General features: G+C 42.8%; 2 long non-coding RNA genes across 2 annotated transcripts in view; one reads left to right on the top strand and one right to left on the bottom strand.

Annotated features, from left to right (window-relative positions):
* LOC108503030 overlaps window positions 1-2,339 on the bottom strand; it is a 7,142-nt gene extending 4,803 nt beyond the window's left edge. Inside the window, exons 1-2 of the long non-coding RNA XR_001876702.1 lie at window positions 2,042-2,339; window positions 1,115-1,205 (exon numbers count right to left, since the gene is read on the bottom strand). This is a non-coding gene — a long non-coding RNA (uncharacterized LOC108503030). The remainder of the gene's footprint in view (window positions 1-1,114; window positions 1,206-2,041) is intronic.
* LOC108503026 overlaps window positions 1-13,159 on the top strand; it is a 161,675-nt gene that overhangs the window by 9,731 nt on the left and 138,785 nt on the right. The window lies entirely within an intron of this gene.

The following is a 13,159-nucleotide window of genomic DNA, read 5'->3' as shown; positions in this document are numbered from 1 at the left end:
AGGGGGTACAGGGGGGAGACAGGGGTGAGACGGGTGAGACAGGGGGTACAGAGGGGAGACGGGTGAGACAGGGGGTACAGAGGGGAGACGGGTGAGACAGGGGGTACAGAGGGGAGACGAGTGAGACAGGGGGTACAGATGTGAGGCAGGGAGCCAGGTGGTACAGGTGTGAGACAGGGGGTACAGATGTGAGGCTGGTGTGAGACGGGCGACTCACAGGTGACCCACGGGTGATCCGTGGGTGAGCCGTGGGGAGGGATGGCCTGGAGCCTGCCTATCCCGCCTTCCAGACACAGCCTGGGGCTGCAAAAGGCCGGGCTGCACGACTGCAAGCACCAGGCTCTGCGGGATCTTTAGGGAGAGGTTATGTCCGAGTATATTTAGTGTTTGTCTGTGAAACTTCCAACGTTTCAGTAGCTGCATAGTATGAAGAATTATGAATTCTGATGTCCTGCTGAAGAAATTCACTGTAGCAAAGTAGAGAAGTGTTAATTTTAATTGTGGTTTGTCCAGTAAATAAACCCTTTAAGCTGGTTCTCTCTGCAGAGATCTTAGTTAACATCTGGTCACTCAGTATGAGAAATTGCAAATAACTCACATGCTGTGAATGTATTTGGTATTGCCTTTTCTTTGGTGATGTGTGTGTTAGGGGGGTGGGTGTTCCCAGCAGAGGAACAAGGAGGAGTGAGTTTAGGAGGTTCAATTTTCATCTTTATCTTAACATCTGCTTTGGTACCATCTGCACTTTAGGGAGCATATGCAGCACTGTCCTTGCTCCCTGTGCCTTGTGGTGGTGTTCTGTGTACTTGAGGGGATTCTGTTATTATTAATGATTGGAAGCATGAGTATGTGCCTTTTCATGGGGGGGTGGTATTATTTATACGGTGATTTATGATGTCGCCAGACATCCATTCTGAAGTTTCATTTAAAAATTTGTTTGTGGGCAGAACTTGGGTCATAGACAAAACCTTAGCAGTGACCCATCGAAGATGGCGGTGAGGGGGAATGTTATTACTTCTATGATTCTGTTTTCTCTTTGAATTTCTTTTTTTTTTAATTTGACACGGGTATTTTAGAAACAAGCTGAATGCCTTTTAGTGAAAAGAACTCTTACAGAGGTGAACTGAAGACTTGGGGCTTGGTTTAAACCTCGGTCTGCACTGTCCAGCCTTCTCCTTCGGGCTGGTGGGTTTCTGTATTGCTGTCTGCAAAGGAAACAGAGGAGGAAAGGTATCTCAGTGTGCCTGTATATCTATGGATATCTGTAGAGCTGTGCAGGTTGTTTATGGATAACTGACTGATATGGCACAAGCTTATGCCCTGGTCAGTTTTGGCTTACTGAGAGTTCAGTTTGATGAAGTTTTAGAAGCTTATCCTGATGTATTTGTGGGGTAAATAGATTGAGACAGGTACCAAACCCCTTCTGGTTCACTTAACAGACACTTGGCTTTGGCATGTGTTATATTAACACTTGCATTGATTGTGCCATTGTTATTCTAGAGATTTGAAAATGCAAGGTTTTCTTTTTCACGGGGCAAACCACATAGAACATACTTGTTCACAACTTTAGTCAGTTCTGAAGACATGGAACGGAATTGCTTGATTTTAATGACCCCGGAGTCAATTTAAAACTGTGATTATCCTGTGCTTCAGACAGATTCTGTTGTTAAAGCACTTTTAAGGAGTATCCCTTGGTAATTCCAAGCTTTCCCTGCAGTTGGGTGGCCATGTTGGGGCCGTGGTGACAGTCAGGGCCAGGCCTTGCCCTGACAGCAGGGATAGCACAAGCTCACCCTGCAGTGCAGTGCAGAGGAGCAGCACAAATCTGGGCTTCTTGCAGTCAGATGGTTTTGAAATACAGTCCATTAGTTTATTGTCCATATGGAACCGGCACTCTGGAAATGTAGAAGCAAAGAAACGAGTGGCAGCTGAGAAATTCCACTGACCCAGTTAAGTGTAATTACAAGGTTAGAACTGGGGCCAGAAGGGTTGTGCTCTGCCTGTAACGTCTCAGTGCTCAGCCGTGTCTGAACGGCATTACCTCATCTCACATCCATCCGGGAGCAGAGCTCCAAATCCCACAAGAACAGAGCCAAGTTATCCAAGGTCGTTGTACGAACAGAATGTGGAGAATTCTCTTCCCGATCTCAGTTACCAGGCCATGCTGACTAGCCTGGGATGCAGCCTCACATCTGTGAGGGTCACTTTGGTTTGGGTGAAATCCGTTTGTCAGATGGTTCCTTGGCGCTGCCTTTCCCACGTGTTCCATGTGTCAGGTGGGAGGGAGGGACAGGAGTGTCAGCAAGAAGGGAAGTATAAATATGCTGCAGTGCCTTGTAGAATACCAGCTTTCTGTGAGCACATGGCATCAGTTGGAACAAATGACATGCTGCTCCAGTGATGTCATCCACAGAGTCTCAACTGCTGGTAATGCTTCTAGCCCGAATAAATGCCTTTTCTCTTGAGTTCTTCTCAGGAAAGGAATCAGCTTTTATATTGCATGCAGCAGACTCAATCTCTGTTTATTCGGTCATTTTGAAATTTTTGTGATAAAAAAACAGGTAGAAAAAACCCCCCAAGACATTGTATAGAAGTATTTGAAGGTTTGGATTTTTCTTGGAGTGAGCCCCAGCAGTGTTTTTTTTTTTTCATGTGCATGTTTTTATAATGCTGTAAATAGTGACAGGGATAATGGGCTAAGTTACACAGTCGAAAAATTCAAACTGGGACTGTTGTTTGGGTTTTTTAAAATCCATATTAATTTTTGTATATATAGACGTAAATATTAAGGCCATGAAATGAGGCAGAGAAATAATGTATTGAGTAAAATAAAATGAATGTACAAACACAGATTTTTAGTATAGGTAACAGGTGACAACGTGAGTAGAAAAATAAACCATGGAGTTTTAGAGTGCTAGCTAAAACATTTGCTTGATCTTTCTTTGATATTTTTTAGATCTTGAAATAATGCTCGTTGCCATTAACAAAATGTCATAGTTGTGAGATCAGGGTTTGGAAGAATCTTTGTTTCATTTCAGACTTTTCTGAAAATGGTATTACATTCTGTTGTTTATTTTGTTTCCCCAGTCTCTGGCACAAGGGCTGTGTCATTTGAAGTGAGTTTGTCCAGCAAAGGCTTTGATTGTCATGGTGTGGATTAACAGTGGCAATTTCTTGCTCTGTGCAGTGGAGAAGTGTTGCTGAATTTCACTGATTATTTAGATGGAAATTAAAAAATAAGATTTCCTATGAAGAGTGCTGATAACACTCCAAGCTACCACAACTCTTTGGTTATTTAATATTAATAAGTAGAGTTGGATGAGTTTTTTCTCAAATTGCACCTTGTAATTTTTAAGGGCTCAGTCAATGATCTTATTGATTTTTTTTAAAAAATTTTTTTTAATATAACACTCTGGTAGATTTTTCTAAAACTTGCTGTTATTTTATAAATGTAACTACTTGTTGAAATATGAAAGCATTGTGAAAAGTTTTAACTACACTTCTCATGTCACTTATATATCTACTGAACATTCTCAGTAGCTTCTTCTTTCCTTGAGTGAGCTTAAATTACATTTTCATTATTTTTATCAAAATAGAATGAAGAAATAAAGTCATTAGTTTCTTTGTGTTTATCTTGAAGGTAATAAATAATAATAATAATAATAATAATAATATTAAAAATACATAAGCAATACAAAAACTGCTTTTAATTCTGCAGGTGTTGTGAAGTGTATTTCTGAAATTGCTCTAGTAGATGTTGCTTTTTGGATTACTTTCTATAGGTATGGATTATGTGAAATTTGTCTCAAACTTTCTGTTTGCCGAGTGCAGAAGAGCCTCCCAGTTCTCAGCTTTTCCGCAGTTAGAGCAGTAGAGTGCTGGAGGGAGCCAGGCCTGACTGATCAGCCCCTCCCATGGTGCCGTTAGATCCCAGCACAGCCCGGCTCCTGGTACAGGAGGGAAACCCGTTTGCTGGAAGGCACAATACGGGAGAACTGTTGCGTTCTTAGCAGAAAACAGTCTCCCCGTGTGCTCTAAAGAATGAAGAGCGAGAGCATTATCTCTGCAAATCAGTCTAAGGGACAGTGGAACTGAATCCCTGCCGGCAGATCCTGCTTTCCGCAGGGGGTGCTCCTGCAGGACCTGGTTTCCCGGGGCACTGGTGGCACTCGCTCACCGTGGTGTCCCAGGCACTGGGAATTGCTGCTGGCAGGGCTGGAGCCTGGCAGACCTGCCTGTCTGCCCGGGACTGTCTGCACTGCTTTATTTATTTATTGGATTTTATGTATATAATGTTTTCGTATGTAACAGTGGCTGATAAAAGAAGAGATCACAACCTCCTTTCCTGGCACTTGCAATTTCTTCCTGATAATTCCTCCAAGGTTGCAACTTCAGGGAGGAGAAAGAATACTGAAACGTTTTATCCTCCCTCAGTGGAATATGGAATTTCCTGCATTGTTTTCTGGGTGTCCAGGGTCTGGAATAGGCAAAACTCCCATATAGTTCACTAACACATTTTGCACAAATATTTGTGACAGAGTTTTAAAACATCATCTTTTTTTTTTTCTACTTGTCATTGCTCCCTGAAGTGTTTTTCTTGTCCCTCAGCTCTGTTCCTCATTTCAAATATTACTGATCTCCTACCTGTCTTGTCCTTCCCCTTGTTTTCAAACAGGCTCAGATACTTGGCAGTATTTTCCAAAGCAAGCAGCCAGTTACCATGTGCATGAATCTTTATTTACATGCACTATTTGGGAGTCAGTGCTGCCTAACTTTTAGGTAGGATTCTCCTCCTCCCTGCCAGTCTCTTAGGAGGTGCTGCAGAAGGATCACTCAGCCTTATTGCTGAGTAACAGAGGCACCCAAGTGCAACTGGCACTTCAGTCCAACGGAGAAGCCCCTCCTGGGGTGACACTGCTGGATGTGTCACGTTAGTTTGTCTCAGAAAGTGGCTGTGTAGCTGTAAAGAGGTGAAATGGAGCTTATTTGGTCTGTCGGTGGTAGCTTGGTTTTATAGCCCTGCCTAGAAAGAAAGTTAGGTGTAACAGAATTGTCTGTGGCTCTGGCAGGTTTGTGCCCTTCCTAAACCTCCAGTTCCCTGCTCTTACTTGTTGCTGTAGTGTCTCTGTCTCTGGTCCTTTGCAGTTCCACACCTGGCAGGCACTGAAGCCTGGGCAGCAAAGTGGGTAACCTGGTTCTGTTCCTGGCATTGTTTTACCTGGGTGGGGAAAGAAACATCAAGTCACTTCCCTCTGCTTCCTTTCCTCCTTCCTTGTGATGCACAGAGTAATAATTACTTCCTTATACCAAGTCTGGGAATGAAATACCTGTATGTAAAGATTTCTTTATTAAAGAATTTGTAGTCTTGAAAACAAAATACTTCAAAACACACAAAACCCACTCTTTGTAAAACCTTGTTTAAGCAAAAGGACACAGGGAGGGATCAGCATTCTGTATCTCTCTGGATCTTGGTAGATCTCAGAAACGTGGACACGGGCTGTGGGCTGGCAGAAGTGACAGGCAAAAGCATAAATACTAACTTCACTTACATTGCTGAAGTGGCTCGTGCCTGTGGACGTGACTCCTAAACAGGAATCAGAAGCCTTGCCAAAATTAGGGGTGTCTCAATGCAATATTCAGTCAGTCCTTTCATGCTTTAATAGCAACATTGCAAAATCTCCTCTGGTCTCTCCTGGATTCCTCCAGGTTGCAGAGATCAGCCGGCTGTGGGACAGAGGACCTGTGCTGTGTTCTGCACTTCCTTAAGGCAGGCTCAGTAAAGCTCTGGGCTGGGCTCCCTGTTTCCAGGCAGCAGCAGTTCACAGCCCTCTGTCCTCATCTCTTACCTTGCTCTCAAGGCCGTGTTACAGTCACATATAGGGAGATAACTGCCAGTTCACTTGGCAGATTCACGTTGGCATGCAAGGTCCATAGTGTTCCAATGAGAAAGGAGGTACGAAGCTGGAATACCAACACCTCTGATCAGAAGAAACAAGTAAGACAGATGAAGTTTCCATGCAAATAATGCAATAAGTTACCCACTTGACAGAAGTACTGAGGGCAAGATGCTGATATTGATACCTCCCACATCCTCTTTAGAGGGAAGTTTTTTTAACACCTACAATACTTAATTAACTATTTTAAAAGTACCTCTGGGTACTTTTGGGTTTTGTGTGTTGAGGGGGTGGTGGTTGTGGGTTGTTTGTGAGGGGGAGTTGGTGGAAGTTTGCCTTCACAGAGATAGCCACTGCCTTCTCCTTATGGAGGAACAGAAATTGTAGTTGTTTCAGACCTTGAGTGACAGCCCTCCCAGGGGCAGGAACAGGCACTCTGGGATGAGGGCTTTGCCATGACAGAACATAGCTTCTGCTTTATGGCATGGGCCTGGGGCAGAAAAATGCCATGAGATGGAAAGATTTTATCGATGCTGGTTGGAAATAACCTGTATGACTACCTATGATTTTATTACTTGTGGGTAATATGGAAAGCCTGGTCTCCTGCCAGGAAAACTTGCATGGCACCACACAGTGTCTTTTCCTCCCAAAGCCTCATTTCTAGAGAAGTAGTATTTGATGCTGTCCTGTGACTCAGCTGGATGGGTCTGAGATTCTTCTAGAAAAGGCAGTGGGGCCTGAGGTCTGTCCTCTGCCCGTTACCCCTTCTTAGAAGTGTAATTCATGAAGTCTTACTCCTGCTGGGTTCTGGTGCTCTGGGTTATTAAAACACATCCCTTTTCTTAGAAGAGCTGTGATATGAACACAGCTGATCTCTGCGGGCTCACCCTGTCTCTCATGCTAAGGTACCAACTGAGCAGAGAAAACAAACTAAGAAGTTTTTAATGTGTCCTTATGGAAACACAAATGGATTTTTTCCCCTTGTTTTAATTTTGTGCTGATCCAGAGAGACAGTATATGATAGTCTAACAGAAAAAAATAATCAGCAATTTTACTGCAATTTTAATTTTAAATTTTAAAAATTTTCATTTTACTTTTAAGTAAAGTGAGTTAATCTGATCTGCCTCAGACAGTAAACTGCTTTCTGCTCTATTAGTATGGATTAAATACAAACTAATGCCATTAAATGTGTCAGAGTGGAGCAGAGGAGAAAAACTGTAATTTTCAGCTTTGTTATCAGTCCTCCTGACTTGCCTAAATTTTACTGCCTTCTGATCATGTAAATGTGTGATTGTCTGTACCAAATGTGTGGTACTCTGTACCACAAAATACTATTGGGACACAACTCAGCAGCTGTGAGTTTGAAAACAGGAGAAGCACTTTTGGGTTTGCTGAGTTTTCCTAATGTGTAGCAGGTTTGCGGTATGTCTGAGGTGCAGAGTGATGATCCAGGAGGCAAACCAGCCTTTCCTGGCAGGCTTTGACAACTTACTGAAGAGAAAAGGTATTGCTTGATTTTCTTATTCAAGTTGTGCATTGGCTACAGGCTGTCCCAGTAGCACAGTGCAGGACCCTAGGGATGCCTTCCCAAAGATTTTTCCAGTGGCTCTGTGACTGTTGTAGACAGATTTTGACATAGATTCCTGTGCTCATTTCAAACGTGCAAAGGATACTGTAAGGATACAGAACATGCAGTAGTAGTTCTTGGAGTGCTCGGAAAAGCTGTTGCCAGTGTCTCTGGAAGGCTGCAGGGTATCCCTCGTGCAGACATGGCACTGAAGGGCTCCACTGCTTTGTCCTGCCCCTGCAGTACCGGGACTGCTGGAAATGCCCCTTGGCCTGCCCTGGCTGGGCCAGGCTCCAAGGGGGGCAGCATCCAGCTGAAATGCCAGCAGGGATTTCCCACTGCCCCCCCGGCATCCGGCAGGATTGGAGTGCTCTGCATTACCCAGCTATGAGGTTTGCAGGTGGAAAGCTGTACCCTAACACCACCTTATGGGGCGTCTCCAAGGAGGAAAACAGTTGATCCAGTGTTATATCCAACAGTCTGTAGCCATGACAGAGCAGCACCTTGTGATTACCTGAGGCCCAGCTCTGCATTTTGGGAAGTAGCTTCCCCTGAAGTGATTTGTTTAACAGCTTTCTGATGTGCTGGCTGCTTTCCTTGGTGTATCTGTCCATGTTCTTCCTCTGCAGCATGAGTTACTGTTCTATTTGTGCTCCATATGCTCTTCTCTTATTATTCTTCAGTACTAGGTGATCATGTGTTTGAAGAATTGGTTTCCTCATTAAAGAACTCAGTTATTTTGTCTCGATCAATTTTCTTTTTTTTTTTTTCTCTTAACTGGAATTTTTTTCAAGAAGCTTCTCACCTGTTGTATTTTCTTCATTTCTTTATAGGAATTGCCTCTTTCAGGAGGTTTTCTGTTGTCCTCTGTGGCAACAGTGCTGCAGTTTGCCTTTGCTTACAGTGATGTCCCTGAAGTGATCAATCCCTGAAACTTCTTGTGTTCACGTTGATGGTGAAACATTGTCTATGTAGGTTGACTTGTCAGGAGGTGACACAAAGGGAAAAGTGCTTGTTGTTTGTTTATGATCAGTCTGTACCCTGTTTCTGTTGTGCCTAAGGAACTTTGGTTTTTAGGACAATAATTTAATTGAAGGTAGTGTTTTGATATCCTGGAAGTCCACAGAAGTAACAACCACTTCAGTAGCTGACAGTTTCGGAGAGAAGTCTCCAGGGAAGAACAATTCAGCTGAATGAGAAAAAAAAGGCAGTTATTTTTAAAGAACGGTATCAAAACCCACAAAGCCTACATATGCAATTTGAGTGAAGCTGGTATAGAAGATGTTAATGAGTTTTAACTTCTTGATAATTCTAATGAGCCTGCTTTGTTCTGTCAGGGGTCTTAGGAATGCAAGTGTTGGATTTCTTCAAGGATGAACTTTACATGTACTTTGGTTTGTAGACAAATTAGTTTACTTCTGAGAGTGAAAAAATAACTGGCCTGGGGACATGTGTATTACTTCCCTGTTCTAAGAGGGAAATTTCAGTTAGCCACAGTTGGTATCTTTACATTCCTGAACTGTAAAGAAACCCAGATGCACTAGGAAAAGAGGAAAAAAAAACTTACAGAAGGAAAGTAAGTACCTAGAAACATTAACAGCCATACCTTACAATCCTGGCTCCTGCTCTGCCTGGATATTAATACCCAGCAGAGCCCTTATTCCTGAGAGGTGCTTTTTATCCTGGTTTTCAAAAGTCCCTATAATGTGAATACCCAGCCATGTCCTCCTTCATGCTTAGGAGGCTTTCCTAAGGCCCAGCCAGCCCAGCATTGCCTTCCTGGAAATGAATGCCATTAACCCAGCCGGGCAGAGCCCTGCTGTGCCCTGCCACGTGACACGGCAGAGTGGGGTGACTGCACCTGAACACCCATCTCCAAATGTGGATGCAGTTGTAAGGATGCCTCTGGGATCTTTTCTGCAGAATACAGATGCCCAGGTCACTGAAGGTCACGTCCTCAGCCCTGCTCTGTCAGGTGCCCGTGGTTCCCTCCATCCCCTGGAGTGCCTGGTTTGTCCCAGCCCATGCATGGCCAGGCCCAGCTGGACGCAGTTGCTGGGTGGCAAAACCCTCCTGCCCTGGTGAGGACAAAGTGAGCTCCAGTGAACTTGGTGCTCTCAGGAGCAGAGCAGCAGCTCACAGTGTGCTCACCTAACTGTGTCCATGTTCTAGGTGATGAGTAACATTTCCCACAGACAGAGCACAGTTAGGAGACAAACGCTCTCCTTCCTCCCAAGGCAGAGGTGGGAGAGCACGTAACGGTGTTCCATCTATGAAAACAGATGTGTTACTGAAATGCTGCAAGCTAAACAAGGAATAATTAAGGTTAACATGCTGCCGGTTGAGTTCTTAAAACCACATATGAGAGCAATGTCTTAGACAGAATTTAAGGTCAGTTGTTACTTGCTAAACTGGCCTGACTGAATGGAAAACGATTTGGTTGCTTGCTTTTTGAGGTGGCAGGTGTTTATATCAATCCCTTCTCTGCCATTTTGGTTTTGCTTTCAGTGCAGGTCTTTTAAAACACACATTCTTGTCTGTGTAAATACTGAAACCTTCTACTAGAATTGTGAGGGCTTAAATACCTGAAACCTTGGCACCATATGTTAACTGCCTTTTCTAGAAGAATCTCATCCAGTTACCGGGATTTAATCTTGAAGCAAATAACTGATACATGTCAAGTATTTTATCTTGTAGTTTCCTTTAAGCTTGGAGCCTTATCTAGCTGAAGTCTCTCCCTTATTTCTAGCAAAATACTGTTTCACTATATGAATTTTACCTTTCTGCCCTCTGTTTAGCATAGGGAGAGATTTAAATATGCAATGTTTTTTTGTTTTCAGTTCAACTTTTAAATGAATTCATGGAATACAAATAATAGATATTTTTATTACAATACAGTAATGTGGGGAAAAATGAAAAATATATATGGGGGGAATCTACCACTAGAGAGAGCTTACTGAGAGTTCTGAAAAAGGTGGTGTGTGTTTGTAAATAAAAACGCAATTTAAAGTTGGAACAGTGTATATATGTGTTAGGTGGGTGGTGATAACTAAGAAATTATGACATACAGAGTTTTGCGGAAGCAGAAAAGAAACCACAAGCTGCTAGTAAAAAAAAGTTACTATTTTTAAGTCTATATTTGATCTATGGATTGCAAAGACCCTTAGGTACCTGAGTTCCCAATTAATTTCCCAGGCAGAATTGTAATCTGGTTTATGTTGACTTTTTGCTATATAATAAAGACCAAATTAAATAGTGGGTGGGCTTGGAGTAACCTGGTCCAGTGGGAGGTGTCTCACGGCAGACATGTGGAATGAGATGAGCTTTAAGGTCCCTTCCACCCCAAACCATTCTGTGATTCTCTGCTATGTTGAGAATATAGATGTATAGCCAGTGTCTGGACTCCTGTGGTGAATACACTGTGCTCTGTTTCCATTAGAAACACCTGTATATTTGAGGGGATAAGGGACAGTACTTACCCAACCTTTCCAGGTAAGAGCCAAAGCTGACATACCTGCCAGTCAGCTGGAATGCTTTTCTTCCTTCCTACTGCCCAAGAAGACAAGAGGAAAAGCAAAGTGGAAATGAGAAGCAGCAGATGGGCTGTAACCTTCAGGAGCTCCCAAGGACTGGTTTTACCTGGGCTGTGTGGGTGGAGAACAGAAGCTGTGCTCCTTAACTGATGCTGGCTTTGGTAGAGGGAATGGCCAAGGAGAAATGGAAGGAGGACAAGGAATTAGGGGGATTTCAGACTGGAGAAGTGCATGATAATAGTGTGTAAAATGGCCATCTCCACATAGCTTGTCACATCTTAGGAATCCTGGTACACCTTCCCCTGCTTTAAGAGGCACTGTAAGTATGAATGTGTATTATCTAATTAAACGTTCATCAAAAGTTTTATCAGAATCAGTTTACTTATGTGCCCCCCCAAATGAAAACCAAACAGCTAATTCAAAATCCTCTCTAATTTGAAGTCCTTAAAAACACTCAACATGTAATTTTTTTATTATTAAAAAACATAACAAATAAATACTTTGGCTGACATGAAATGACTAGCAATCTCATGTGAGGACAAAAGCTGTTATTTCTGTGAGGTCACTGTGAAAGAGGGGTTATGAGTGCAGTAAACTAGACATCAGCATCACATAGTGGCTACTGGGTAGACAGAAGGCCTATTTATGTGGCAAGCAAAGGATGGGGAAAACGAAGGCATTCAGGGATTCTGAGGGCAAAATTGATCACCAGGCCACTAAATAACTAAACTGTCTAACTCCTGAACAATTACAGTGATTCAGGAAGCTCGGGAGGTTTGGGCTTTGCTTTGGAGGAAGCAGAAGTCAGGAGAGGATGAACAGATTTCACTCAAGGGGAAGAAGTTGAGTATCTGTCCAACAAGTTTTTGTTCATGTTCCTGACAATAGTTTGGGAGTTTGCTTTGCTGATAACTAATACCAAAGTGATCTTCTCACAGATCTGTAAATAAACAGTATACCAGCATTAGAGGAGGAGTGGCAACAGAACCACGTGTGCCTGTTATGTCAGGGGGTTTATTTGGGTGTAAAATTTCATTGCAGTGGATTTGCCCCTTGCACCACTACAGAAGGGGTAAGGGATAGGAGGAAGCTGAGCAATATTTGAAAGGATACAAACAGTCTGAGGAAAAAAATTCAAAACATTTAGGCTCTTAAACCTTGACTGTAGCTTACTCTATATGACAGCTTATCGGTGTACAGTGAGGTCCTGCACCTCGATTAAATATATATGTGTATCTACCAGGATAGTAAAAGCCACAAAACAATAAAACATTTCTGCACAAAGATGATTTTTTCCCCCCTTTTTGAATATTAAACTTGGTAGGTCAGATGAGCTTTGTAACTAAATTATTGGCTTCTGTTCCTTTCACACCCTGACTCTTCTTCCAGAGGCACTGTTGCAGTGCTCCAGACTCCTAAAGGCACAGGCTGGTAGTCACATACTGACGTTTGCTTTCTGGTGAAATGTAATTGCTCTGCTTTACTCTACTCCATTCCATGAGAAGGACTTTTCCTTTTCAGAAACTGGTGAGGGTTTCAAGGTTTCATTTCCATTCTTACTTGTCAGCAGGAACTTGTGTTAGAATCAGATCCTTTGGACTAGAAATACTAAAGTGCTGCACTAGTGTTGGCTGATAATTTTTGTGGCCTTCACTTTAAACCAACTTCTAAGTTGTTGAATCATTCTAACTTCACTTCTTTTGCACTAACTGTTGCACTGACATGTTGAAGTAATATAATTGTAGTGTTGGGAAACGCTGGTCTCAGTTTCTGACTAACTGCTTTTGGTTTGGTCTAGGTCTTCTGAGGCCTTGTCCACAAAAGGGTGTTTGTCAGAACTGCTATTCCAGTGTGATTATATGGCAGTACCAAACAAACAGTGTCATGCTCTGGGTGTTCACTCTTGCATTAATGGGGACCTTTTTTTTAGTATAGCTTAGTTTACTTACTTGATATAATTTGAACTAAAGCAAGACTATTCGGACAGGCATTTGCAGGAATTCTATTAACATAGTTCAAAACACACCTTAAGTGATGGGTAGGACTGGGAGCATAGACAAGCCTGCTTTCCTCCTGGTCCCCAGAAACAGAAACAGGATATCCACTGACTTCAGTAGGAGCTGGATTAGGTTTTACGTGGTTATTTACTGGGAGTATGTGGGCAT

Source organism: Lepidothrix coronata, unplaced genomic scaffold, assembly GCF_001604755.1.
Source record: "Lepidothrix coronata isolate B3197 unplaced genomic scaffold, Lepidothrix_coronata-1.0 Scaffold129, whole genome shotgun sequence".
Lineage (NCBI taxonomy): Eukaryota > Metazoa > Chordata > Aves > Passeriformes > Pipridae > Lepidothrix > Lepidothrix coronata.
The sequence above is the reverse complement of the archived record's forward strand: the minus strand, read 5'-3'. Positions and strand labels throughout refer to the sequence as shown.